We start from the raw sequence: 13,098 nt of genomic DNA, 5'->3' as shown, positions 1-13,098 counted from the left end.
TGTTGAGTTTCCTGTTTTTGTTAGTGGCATGCTTTTATTTTGAAGACCAGCCTCAGACACAAGTGAGATCAACAACCATGAATCTTATCCTGACCGATGAGTTTCAGTAAAAAATTAGCCCATCCATTTATCTGATTGCACTTTCATGGTAGCAGCACAGCTACAGTAAAACACTACTTTAATTCAGAATCAAAAAGTGAAGAAATGGAGACATTATACCACGTTCTTGGATTGGAGTGGTTAGATGGCAGGAGCATTTTAATATTTTTATGTATTTTCTGCTGTTGACTGATATTTTGAAGGACCAAAAAACTTTCCTCCTGGACCGTGGGCTCTTCCATTTTTCGGCGACTTTCATCGCATCAGACCTGACAGAATTCACCTGCAGTTCAGGGAGGTATGAGTCTTAACTTTTATTATTTTATTATCATAGAATAAAATATCAGAAGATTAAAGATCCTGTTAACTTCGAACCTATTTTTGAATACCCATTACTTTAACTTACTTTTTACTATTACTTCATGGAAGAATATATTTAATATATATGCAATAGTTAGTAAAATGAAAATTTCAGAAGTAATTTACATCAAGCTCAGAAAAGACCCTACTGAAAACTCTGGAAATCACTAACTCACTGGACTTTATCCTCAGTTCCCTTTAGTCACACTTTTTTCCAGATGTTTTGACCACCAAACTCAAAGTAAAATGGTTTACCGAGGCCATAAAACATTAGGTCAAAATATAAAGTATGTGGTAAGAGAGAAGTTGCGAATTGCAGTTCACTAGTTTGGTGCGCTTAAAGCTGCTTTTGGAACCAAACTCAAGAGGCTTCAATTACAGCCACATTTTAGGTCACTCATATTCTCATATCAACATTTTTTCATGTGATTCCAGCTTGGTTTCTTGTTAAGAGACATAATATTAGTGAGGCAGCATTGCTCCATTCTTAACATTTTTCAGTTAAGAATGCAGAAGAGGGATATTATTCCTCTGAATGTTATGTGTAAGCTGGGTGGGACACAGAAAGAATAAGAAGAACTTGGGAAACTTGGGAAAGGCCAAAGATTTTTTTAAGTTTTCCTTCTTAGAAAATATATCAACTTACTACTGAACAACAACACCTGTCCACTGTCTTTTTTGTAGTTTGCAGAGAAACATGGAAACATTTTCACCCTTCGGCTCTTTGGTCAAAGAATTGTGGTCATTAATAGCTACAAGTTTGTGAAAGAAGCCCTGGTCCAGCGAGCAGAAGACTTCATAGATCGTCCCACCATACCATTGTTTGAAGCTTTATTTGGGAACAAAGGTTGTGTTTTTTGTTTTTCTCTTTCAGTTTTTCTTTTCTATTTCATTAGTACTTAGTAAAATAAACAGTAAAATTGTGACACTTACATCCAGTCTAATTTGGTGTCTTTATGTTTCAAAGGTCTTGTGGGTTCAAATGGTTATTCATGGAAGCAGCAGAGAAGATTTGCTCTTCATACACTCAGAAACTTTGGTCTGGGCAAGAAGACCCTGGAGTTATACATCCAGCAGGAGTGCCAGTATATCTCAGAAGCTTTCACACAACACCAAGGCAAAACAATCTTTGCTGTTTTACTGTTGTATTTGTTTTTTTTTTTTAAATATATTTCACTGCTTATTACATGGACTTGTTTAGTTTTTCCTGCAAAATGTAAACAAATTAGTGCATGGGAAAGAAACCGAGTTAAAAGAAAATCACCATCCTCTATGATAGAGCTGAAGCTATGAGGCTGATTATCACAAGTCAATAGCATTTGCCTACTTTGATTTGATATGGTGTACATCTCATGTGTCATATCCAAATGTTCTGATTTCATTTACAGGAAAGCCCTTTAATGCCCAGCCACTGATAAACAACGCTGTGTCAAACATCATCTGCTGTTTGGTGTTTGGGAATCGATCTGAGTACACTGACAAGCAGTACCAGTCCATTACTCATAACTTCAGTGAAATGTTGTGCTTACAGGGAACCGTGTCAACACAGGGAAACCTCCTTCTAACATGCCACATCATGCAATAATCATATTAAATCAGGATTTATACAAAATGCATGTCACATTATATCTACTGTGAATTGATTTCCTTCTTCGGTCTTTCTCAGTTTAAGTGGAGTGTGAATCCCAGTGATCCTGGGAGTTATGTTTTTAGGAGCACAGTCTCCTGGTAGAGTAGAGAGTAGAGTATCTGATCACAAATATTCTAACTTTTACATAAGAATCCATCAGCTCATAAAGGGAAGTAAGTGGAGCTGTAGTGCTTCTTGAAGCAATTCTTGACATTTTTAAGCCATGTTAAAACTCCTCCTTATTTAGCTTATCTGAGCAGGTTTTTTCAAGCATTATATTGCTATAAATGAAGGACAACCTTTTATGCTTTAAAAGTAACAATTTATTTATTTATTTTTTTTAGAACTTTGTACATTTGCAAATATTTACAGTTTTGATTCAATGCTGTGAAGTTCTTTCAACATGGTGAGGAGAGGAGGGTGAAGAGAGATGGAAGAGGCATGGTGTGAGAAGGGGTGAGTGTGAAAGAGATGGGGTAATAGACAGAAAAGGGAATGGGAGGGAGAAGGAAAGAGAGGGAGGAGGAACAGAGGAGGGAAAGAGAAAGAGAAAGTGGAGGGGTGAAGGTGGAGAAGATGATGAAAAAGTGAAGAGGAAACTGCTGCTCAGTCTGCTCACTCTCCTCAACCTTTGCGTTGTTAGGACACACTTCACATCACATTCATTTCATTGCTTTCTTGGGTTAATTGTCCTCTTCAAGGTTCTTTAAAAGGGGCTGCTCTTCCTCGTCCACTTTCAATTTTAGTTTCTCGTTGGCCTTGTCCACTTTCAGGCTGAACTTCTTCTTTGCCTCGTCCACTTTCAGGTTGAGCTTCTTTTATTCGCCTTTTCATACCTTTTTTTCCCTCTATGTCCGTCATTACGTTCTCTGCCATGTCCATCTTTATCAAACCTTCTATCTTTTGTTCAATTGCTTGTTGTACTGCCAGTAATTCTTTCTTCACGTTTTCTACTTCCTTCTTTAGGTTTTCTTTGGCCAGCAGCTTTTCTTCTTCAGTATCCTCTTTCAGACAGGCATTTTCAGCCTTCATGGCTTTAAAGGACACAGTTCCAAAGGCTGAGGTGCTCAAAAGTGTTTCTGTGAAGATTTTATTGTTCATCGTGGAATTTAAGCTACAGATAAGGACAGAATCACATAAAAACTCTGCATTAGGCCCACATTTTTGCAGTACTCGTTTGTAGGGTTCTGCTCCAAATACAAATAAATCTGATGCCTTTTGCACAAGTGAGTGTGAGTTATGAAAAAATGCTTTAACTGTTTGGAAAACTGAATTAAGAGTGGTGAAAATTACTTTTCTGCTGTGACAAATGTGCCAAATCAATTGAGAAAAACTTGAATCAGGGGAAACTCCACACTCTTTCAACCCTCAACACTTTCTGGACAGGGATGGTAAATTTCGCAAGAGAGATGCCTTCCTTCCATTTTCTACAGGTTTTTTGGATGTTAATACCCCTTATGCTGTTTTAGCTAAGACAAAATATCACGGTTCATTGGCTTGTTGCAGAAATGCAGTAAAATCTGTGATACAAGTGGATATCTTGTAAATTGTTTGAATAAAACTTGTGTCTTGTGAATTCTCACGTAAGCGTGTGTGTCTTGGAGAACAGCCGGCCCGGATGGAGTTATTTTTGTTTTTCACCTCCATCCTTCAAATGTTCTCTCTGTCGCCACCTGCTGGAGAGCAGCCCAGTCTGGAGTTTCGGATGGGAGGCACCCGTTGTCCCAAACCTTACCGCCTCTGTGCTGTAACACGTTGATACATCAGCTGCCTTAACCCAATTATGTCTTTTTCTCGGCACAATGAATGACTGTCTTCCATCACATTTCTCATATAATGCATTATATATATCTGCCATACTATTTTCATCCTATAGCATCAGTAACAAACAATTTTCTTCATTTTACCCTGGAGACCAAAAACTAGTAAGAATTAAGTGAGGGGAAAAAGAGAAATTACCTTATTTCACCACATTCCAATCATGTCTGATCGATGTGCACAATTAAATCAAGTTAATTCAAAAGACTTTTTTTTTCCGTGTAAGGTTCTGGAAATATATCAGAATAATATAGACAATGGTTTTTGTAAAGGCTGATTGGATTGAGGGTAACAAGTTTTGAAGGTGTTTTACTAAAAATGGAACTGTATGTTACTCTAACAAAAATAAATGTGCTGCCATTTTGTGCCATTGCGGTTGTACTGTGTGAATCTATGTAGAAATCTTTTTATCATAGTCTGATATTTGCACTTTTTGCCTTCATTCACACTGGGCAGAGGACAGACTGAAGATTTTGCTGGTTTCCCTCAAAACAAAATATTATTTATTAAAAAGTAGGTAAATTACTATTTTTTTTTAAAAAAGGGAACCTCACCACTACCTGTGAATTTACTCAAATTTACCATAAGATCCAGATAAAGAAAAATGCTCTTTTAAAAGAAAAGTGTCCAGGCAGATTTAGAGGGTTTTGCATTTGGACTCTTCATGTTTCTGCACTCATTTAAAAATCTACAACAAAAACGCCTTCTGAAAAGTAGATTGTGCATAGATAAACTCATTGCTCTCATGTAACATTTTATTGTTTCCTGTGCTCATCATATCTATAATGAAAACAACGGCACACAATTGCGGTGTCTCCATAACAACCGTCAACAGAGAAGAACATGTAGGTGCAAGACTTGCACATCACATCAGTAAAACTTGTATAAATTTGAAAGGAAAACTGATATATCAAATATATTACTTAGGATAAAATTAGATCATTTTATTTTTTTATTCTTTTATTTTATTCTTTTAATTTTATTTTAACTTTACAAGAGCATCTTGCCCTCACACTGTGTGCCAAGAAAAAGTCTGGCCCTTGGATAAATGTAGTTGATGACCCCTGCTATAGAAGAACCCCTCTCAGCCCCTTGTAGGAAAGACTTAAAATTATTGGTTTATGGTTTTCAAAGGCTAATTAAAAAAGAAATGGTTCTGTGATTTCTGCTTGGCTGTGCAACTTGTGTCCCAGATAATGTACCACATCCACATCTGCTCTATGGTTTGTAGTAGTAAAATGTTTCTTATGCCCACTATCTTTTGTGGCATCAGGTCTGACACAGAAAAAATGCAGATGCAGACTCACATCAGTATGCACAAGTATGCACGTGTCTGCTTGGGTCCAAGTACTGAAATTTTTTTTTTTCATTGGAGGAAGCCCCCATCCAAACATCGGTGTCCTTTCATTTTTGTTGTGACTGCGAAGTTGTCCACACAAACATGACACTACAAGGGTCATCATAAGCTGCCCACTAATTCATGGTGTCAAATCTGGAAAAATGGAAAATCTTGTGGATTTGTACACTGATGACTTGCATATTAGCTCATCTGAACCAACAGTGTCTGCCCCCAACCTCCTCCAGTTTTACAAATGCATTTGTGTTTTAGCCTTTTTGTTGCCAACATGATTTGATGATTTGGAGCAGCAAACTGTGTTTTGTGATATGACAATTTAGATGATTTCATTTTGAAAAGCAGAGCTGCTATGACATAAGTCATTAAGTCACTAATCCTAGCCTGCAGCATTGCGGACTACAGTCTCTGTACAGGAGACGCCTATTTCAATTCACAGTTTCAGGATTTCTAATTATGTCATCATAGTTACAACTAGATTAATCAATACTTTTACTACTGTGTTTGAAGAACAGACACGAGTGCTGCTGTAAGCCTAGATGATGTTGTTTGGTTCTCAGTATCAGAATTTCTTTTTTATTGGCATACTAATTACATATCACACACAGTTGTAATGATTAGGTTGGTCATGGGGATGAGGCTGAACCTGAGCTTGACAGATGTCCAATGGCAGTGTTTGTCATCAGAGGTGGAGAGGACACTCTGCAGCCACCACAGCACATTGAAGGTGTCAAAGTCCTTAATGAGTTGCCATCAATCGCACATGCATGTGCTGTGCTATTTGGCTTTATCTATGCTCTCACCTTGAGCCATCCTAGAGAGCTCAAATCCACCTTTGAGGCTCTGGAGAAACTCTTCATGGAGAGAGAACCAAAGAAAATGACACGTAGAGTCTGCAGTCTCAGTGTCAAGCTCTAAGCACTGGATCAGCCACAGAGACATTTGGAGATGGCATCTTTTTGTTTGTTTGCTGCTTTTTATTGCTTACATGTATTCAGATGCACTCCAGGCAAGTGTAAAGAATTCAGAACCATTAGAACCCTAGTATTTCATTTGTCTGTGTTCACATGCTTTTATTGGTGTTCAGAACATCTCTGTGATAGAGAGAAAATGTCAACAATACTTCATTCCAGCAATCAGCAGTCAGTTGATGGACGTAGTGATGTTTATTTTTCCTTTTTTCCCCTTTAACCAAGTTTTACACAAAGCTGCATCCCTGTGACCTTTGTTTTCACAGAGTGCCGTGTTAGCACTTCAAATCTTTCTGTATGCATTCAAGTCATTTTATCAAAGTTTAGCCATTAAGTCAGTGTTAGAACTGTTTTTGAGGTGTTGGCTGTTACATGAAAAGTCTCATGTTTTAAAGCTGAGCTTCAATTCAGCATCTTTTTAAGGAGGTTTCAGAAGATGGCTTCAGTGAGGATTCTCCTGGAAGGACAATCGTGTTTGCATCATTTTTTTTAATAGTGTGTTTATTTCTTTCCATTTAGCAACTGTTGCACTAAATGACTTCACTGCCTTATTTATTTTTGTATTTTTTGTACATAAGCGGTACCTTTTTGTTTTAAGAACGCACCATAATAAATTTGGTCCTTCAAAAAAAAAAATCTCTTTATTTTGAATTGATTGTGGCAGAATTTTGGCTTCACCTTAAGAAAGAAATTCTACTTTTAAAGCACATCTTTGGTTTGTAGTGAATTTTAAGCTTGAGAGAAACTAACAAATTTAGCTGTAACAACTGAAACTGGAACGGGCTCTTCTGAATCTGCACGTTTGTCTGCCTGTGTTATGAAATCGCTGCTGAACTTCTGTTCCCTTCTGCAGAGGAGACCTGAAGCTCGTGTTGGTTCGAACCTCCCAAACAGCCTCGCATAATCCCACTGAGAACACCTTACTCCTCGTTCCATCAGCAAATGTGTTTTTGTTTTTTTTTTATGTTAATGTTGCACCCTTGAGCAAAGCACCACCAAAGCAAGCCTGGACGGCACTGTGGTAAAACAGCAAAAACTCTCCACACAGGTGTCATGTATGCATCAGAGCTGAGGTGGAGCCAATAAATGCCTGTGCTTACTGCACAGTCATTTCACCTGGAAAGAAATGGCAACACCTTGATACTGAAGAAAAAAGCCAGATGTTTATGCGATGGATGATGGTGGGACTTTTTGTCCGGATGTAAAAGAATGTTAAAGCTACTCAGTGAGTGCACCCACCTGGGAACAGGGAACGAGAGGAAACATTAAAGAAAAACTCCTCCAATCCAAAGAAGTTGTACTCCCCAGGTCACCGTTATTAACAGTTATATAACAGTCCATTGAATAACTTTGTTCAGCAATTTCTGGGAGTATCAGGACACTGCTCCTTCAACATCAACAACATCCTAAAAATAGCATTGATTTCCACCAAACATTTACTCACCATATGTGTGAATAATCCACGGAACTGCTCCGGGTGATAGTTGGAGATATAGAGGCAATTACACAGTAATAGATTCAATCTCAGGCCAAGAGAAACATAATTGGAGAGGGAGCTCTCGCCTACAGGCCAGAATATTGTATACTGTCACTGTGATTATAGACACTTGGCACAGCATGGTGCTGTAGCAATTTAACATCAGCATATGAATGGCTGACATTAAATAGAACACTTTAGATCATGGCTTCGATTGCGCTGTAATGTTTGTCTATGTCAATTTCAAAATACCCTATTTGTTTTGCTGCACGGCCAGTTGGCTGTGATTAAAAGAAAGGAACAATCTCCACTGTGATGTAGACTGTTTGTACGAAAATGCAAATGTGAGAGATGGAGTGGATGGCCAAAAGATGATGAGGTATTCAAAGAAAACAGTGGGAGCTTTGGTACATTTTAATTTTACATAGTTAGCTCATGCTGCTGTTCAGAGGCCCTGCACACAAAATAACAAGATTTGGAATTTTAAAATCAGTGATTTTTGCAAACAAGCAGTGAAGAAAAAGACTTCACACATGATCTACATCATTTTTAAATGCATTATTACCTAAAAAATATGGCTCCTGGTTAGGTTTAGACATTAAAATGATTTGGTTACATTAAAAAAAAAAAGAATTGGGTTTGGGTTCAAATCCAGGTTTGCCACATCTTTTAAAGTGTTGCTCTCTAGAGAAAATACATGATTCTCACATGAAATCTAAAAATACATTATTAACCAGCTTGTGCTCACTGACCCAAAAAAAGTGGCAGTTCATGTCAGTAAGCCCAAAAAAATAGTTTGATTTTTCCTGTCACGAACCACCGTGAGATTACTACATTTGTGTGTTTGTGTGAGCGTCCTTTACAAAGGGAAGGAGATAACGCCCCACAACTCCATACAGCAGCAACACATTTAAAGCTTCTGTCTTGCTAATATTAAATGAAGGTAAGAAGTAATTTTGTTGCAGCAGTTAGAATAATAGTAGTAGTAGTAGTAGTAGTAGTAGTAGTTGTAATACAAATAAAATGATTTTCATATAAATTGGGCTTTATGTTATATTCAATTGGAACCACTGCACTTCTCTTTTGTTGCTGGTAGCCTGCATTTCCACTTCATGTGCACCACTACAGTCAAAAGATTATTTCCATTCGCAGTAGTAGTGAGCGGCAGAGCCCAGCACAGACATCAGTGACACTGATTAACTTGAACAACTATGGGCAGAGGCTTAAGCAGTTTAAACTGCACGTTCTATATGAGCTTTGCTGTGCATGTTTATTAGGGTTTTAGCAGAGCCATCAGCTGACTTGGGCTGGCACTGACATCAGCTGATATGCCAGGACTGCTCAGGGATGGGGTATATATTTCCTACAATTTGCTATTTTTTTATATATCCCACCCATCCTTCAAGTTCAGGGTCACAGGGTGGGGGGATCATAAATAGATGCTGTACAGTGGTATGCAAAAGTTTGATAACTTTTATGATTTTCCTTTATAAATCATTTCAGTTAAATATATCATATAGCAGAGGAACACAGTGATATTTGAGAAGTGAAATAAAGAATAAAGAAATACATTTTATAGGATTTACAGAAAGTGTGCAATAATTATTTAAACAAAATTAGGCAGGTGCATAATTTTGGGCACCCCAACAGAATCTCTAATGTAATATTTAGTAGATCCTCCTTTTAGATGTTAGATTCAACTCATTGTGCACACAACGAAATGATTGTTCCAGATCACTCCAGAGACGAGCATCTGCGGTCATGCAGCCAGAGACTGGCGCTACTGTTAGGCAATGTGGTTTAAGTGTCTTGCCCAAGGACACAACGCAGCGCAGGGACAGGGGCTCGAGCCGGCAACCCTCCGGCTGCAAGGCAAGCGCCTACCCACTGCGGCACTGCCACTTTTTTTGGAGAATTAACAGCCTCTAAATGCTTCGTATAGCTTCCAATGAGACTCTGGATTCTGGTTGAAGGTATTTTGGACGATTCTTCTTTCCAAAACATCTCCAGTTCAGTCAGGTTTGATTGTTTCTGAGCACAGACAGCCCGCTTTAAATCACACCACAGATTTTCAATAATATTCAGGTCTGCGGACTGAGATGGCCGTTCCTGAATGTTGGACTTATTCCTCTGCATGAACGCCTCAGTAGATGTTCATCCTTCAGTACCAACTGCCACATTTGTATGAGAGTTTATTCTTAATAGTTACTCTGCTGTGGCTGTCAGAGAGCCATCATCTATCAGTGAAGGCAGATCTTAGATCAGATTATAAATGTTTACATTAAAGCAAAGCTGCTGTTTTTGTCTGGAAATCTGCTAAAAAAAAAAACTTGTTGCAGCCCATCAGTGTGATGTTCACTGAACAATGATCTCATAAAGGAAACGATCATAAACTGTGGCAAAAACTTAATCTTAAACATTTGAACTTCAACAGCAGTTCAAGATATCCAGACATCAGTTTTGGGCAATTAAATCATTATTTACAGCTCAGATGAACCAAACTAAGGAAACCAGTCAGACTGTCTTACATTCAAGTTTGGAGTTTTGAAACCTCCTCATACATCCCACCCACCCCACAGAAAGACTGAAAATGTGTGGGAACCACTGAGAACTGTGTTTGACTCACCGAGGAACAAACTGCTTCAGCTGCTGTTTGCATCTCTGGACATAAGTCACTGCTTCATCTGTGAGTCCAGTTTTTAGGAAATGTCAGAGTTTCACATGTCTAACAAAAAGCTCTGGCACCATAAAGTCCTCCATCCAAATCTGTTTGTGTCTGTGGAGCAGCAGCAGCAGCATCTTCTTATACAGGGACAGCAGCACACTTTCTTCTATCTGCTGCAGGTTGAAGGCTTTAGGATGTGTTCAGGGGCAGCCTGGGAAACACAACTCTGCACCTGTAACCACACAAACAGCAACACTTCAGTGAACTTCCATTGAACACATCATTTATAGTGTTAGTGTCAGCAGCAGCAGCCTTAAAGCATAAAGTATGTCTGATATATAAGAATAGGTAGAAATGCCTGTAACCTCAGTGGCGGTGTGGAAACTGTGCAAACCATACTGCTAGCATCAGTAATGTTGTATTATTGGAAAAGCTTTTGAGGGGATGACAAGACTGTACAGAACAAGCTGGAGGTGGATTTTTAGATCAAACCAGCTGTGCCTCTCATTCAGAGAAAGCTCAACTTTCATTTGAACACAAATCAAACAGGTGCTTTCTGCAGTAACAGACTCGGCTGTTGTAGGTAAGGAGAGAACTTCAGCTTGTTGTATAATAACAATTTTTGCATTTTCCTTACAAATGTGGCAACGTTTAAGGGCAAATAAACCAACAGTATAAGATGTATTGCCAAGAAGCATTGTTACAACAAAGAAAAAAAATCAACAAAACATACATTTCCTTACTTTTTTGGTTTGGTTCTGTGCTTAATTTACAGTCATGACTGAAGTGACATGCAGTGACGATATCAAATGTAAAAGCATGACCTGCATTTTGTGAGCTCACTAATTTTATTGTGAAACCATTCAAATCAAAATGTACCTGTACCAGAGGCCTGGGAGCTTGAGGGTTCTGCGCAGTATAGTAGTAAGTGCTAATTTATAGGGTGAGAAAGTAAACTCGGTTGGTCAAGCTGCATCTATAGACTATATGTGCAGGGCTGAAAGTAAGCCGGTCAGGTACGGCGTACCACAAAAAGATTCTGCGCCTCATTTCAAATTGTTTCTGAACTCCTCGTGCATTTGTAACACGTGTGTAACACGTGTGTAACCCACAAGAGGTTACCTTCAAGTACCCTTGACAGTTGTGAAATATGGTAGAGTAAATTACTTCAATAACTAATACCAATACCACACACATAAAGGGATGTTGGCCTAATCAGAAGACTCTGGATTCGTGGGGGAGCCTAGGTGTGAGCAACAACAGAGGAAGATGCACAGTTTATAGAAAGAGTAGAATTTACTGAATGAAATGTCATTAAACCAACACACATATATATATATATATATATATATATACACAATTAACAAACTGCGCGCTTTTCCCTTTTGAAACCCAAAGCAAAAACAACACAAGGAAAATAAACAATTAGAAATAAATAATCCAGTCTGTAGTCTTTTTTCCTTTTTAGTCTTTTGTCACAGTGTCCATCAATTGTTCATGCAATGTCTCAGTTATAGTGACCAGTCGGGTCACTATCTACCGGTTTGTCCGATCCTTGGGCTGGGGCTCGCCATCCAGTTCTGGAAATGCAATCCAGTCTTCACAGTAGCACTATGGATCAAATAGTGCACCAACAAAAAACCTGACCTAGAACAAGGCCAGAATAAAGTAGCTTAAAACCTTGTAAACTAATATCCATTAGCTTAAAGCTACAATTTAAAGGGTTTTTCAGTCACTTTTCAAGTTTTTTCTGTTGTACAACAATATAGTTCAAGTTATCACTGTCAAATATTACCAACACTTCAATAAAACTAATTATATTAGCTTATATGTGGTAATACAAAAATACTATTCAAATCTTTTAAAGAGCTAATGAAATACATCCATGGTAGTGTAATGATTTCCCATCAGAAGGTGGATTGTAAAAACACATTAGCTTTATCTCAATCAGAACAGTAGCAAAGTGCATTAAAATACTAGCAAGTGCTAATAAAAGGCACTTCACATAGGCAGTAGCACCATGAACGGAATTAGCATCAGTGAAAATGCTAGACAGGTGCTAATAATAAAATACGGCAAATACATTATGAAAAATACAACATACACAACAATAGTTATACAACACCATAAAGCATTAACTTATCTTTAACTGAGTTTAGTGATGACTAAGGATGTTAGCCACTTTTCAGTGCATTGCCTGCGCTAAAATGCTAACTGAGCACGTGCAATCACTCACCGATGCTACACGAGGCTACACGGAGATTTCCAGCTTCCAACCCGGTCGCATCAGAAGCTTCTACAGTTCGATAAGCATGAAATTACTATTTTGGACCTTACATTTTGCAAATCGATTATTAGAATAGTTTCTCTCTTACCGATGTTCAAGTTTCGTCTGCTAATTTCCAAGCTAGCCACAGAAGCAACAAGTAGCATGGATCACTCAAGCCGTGTCTGCGTCTGATACCGTCAGAGCAGCCTCCCTGCACCACGTAGCGGGAGGGCGGGACAACCAACCTTATTGGCTGATGTGATATCAGTGATGGTATTTAGTGATGGTCAAGCCATCACTAAAACCACTATTAAAGGTGTATTGCACAATTTTAAAAGATTTTTAACACTTTTTACATATATTTATAAACTTATTTAGGAACTTGTTTTTAAATATTGACTTATTACTTTTTAATCTCATTGTAGAATAAGATATTAAATCAATACTCAGTCATT

At 38.2% G+C, this 13,098-nt stretch overlaps 1 long non-coding RNA gene and 1 pseudogene across 1 annotated transcript; one reads left to right on the top strand and one right to left on the bottom strand.

Annotated features, from left to right (window-relative positions):
- Nucleotides 1-204: 204 nt before the first annotated feature.
- Nucleotides 205-2,044, top strand: LOC115790059 (cytochrome P450 2J1-like; annotated as a pseudogene).
- Nucleotides 2,045-11,312: 9,268 nt separating this feature from the next.
- Nucleotides 11,313-12,855, bottom strand: LOC115791012 (uncharacterized). The gene is made up of 3 exons (XR_004020833.1): nt 12,750-12,855; nt 12,611-12,670; nt 11,313-12,021 (listed from the first exon to the last, which is right to left on the bottom strand). It is a non-coding gene; the product is annotated as an uncharacterized LOC115791012 (long non-coding RNA).
- Nucleotides 12,856-13,098: the final 243 nt, after the last annotated feature.

Source organism: Archocentrus centrarchus, chromosome 13, assembly GCF_007364275.1.
Source record: "Archocentrus centrarchus isolate MPI-CPG fArcCen1 chromosome 13, fArcCen1, whole genome shotgun sequence".
Classification (NCBI taxonomy): domain Eukaryota; kingdom Metazoa; phylum Chordata; class Actinopteri; order Cichliformes; family Cichlidae; genus Archocentrus; species Archocentrus centrarchus.
Note: the sequence above shows the minus strand (reverse complement) of the source record. Positions and strands in the feature narration are given on the sequence as shown.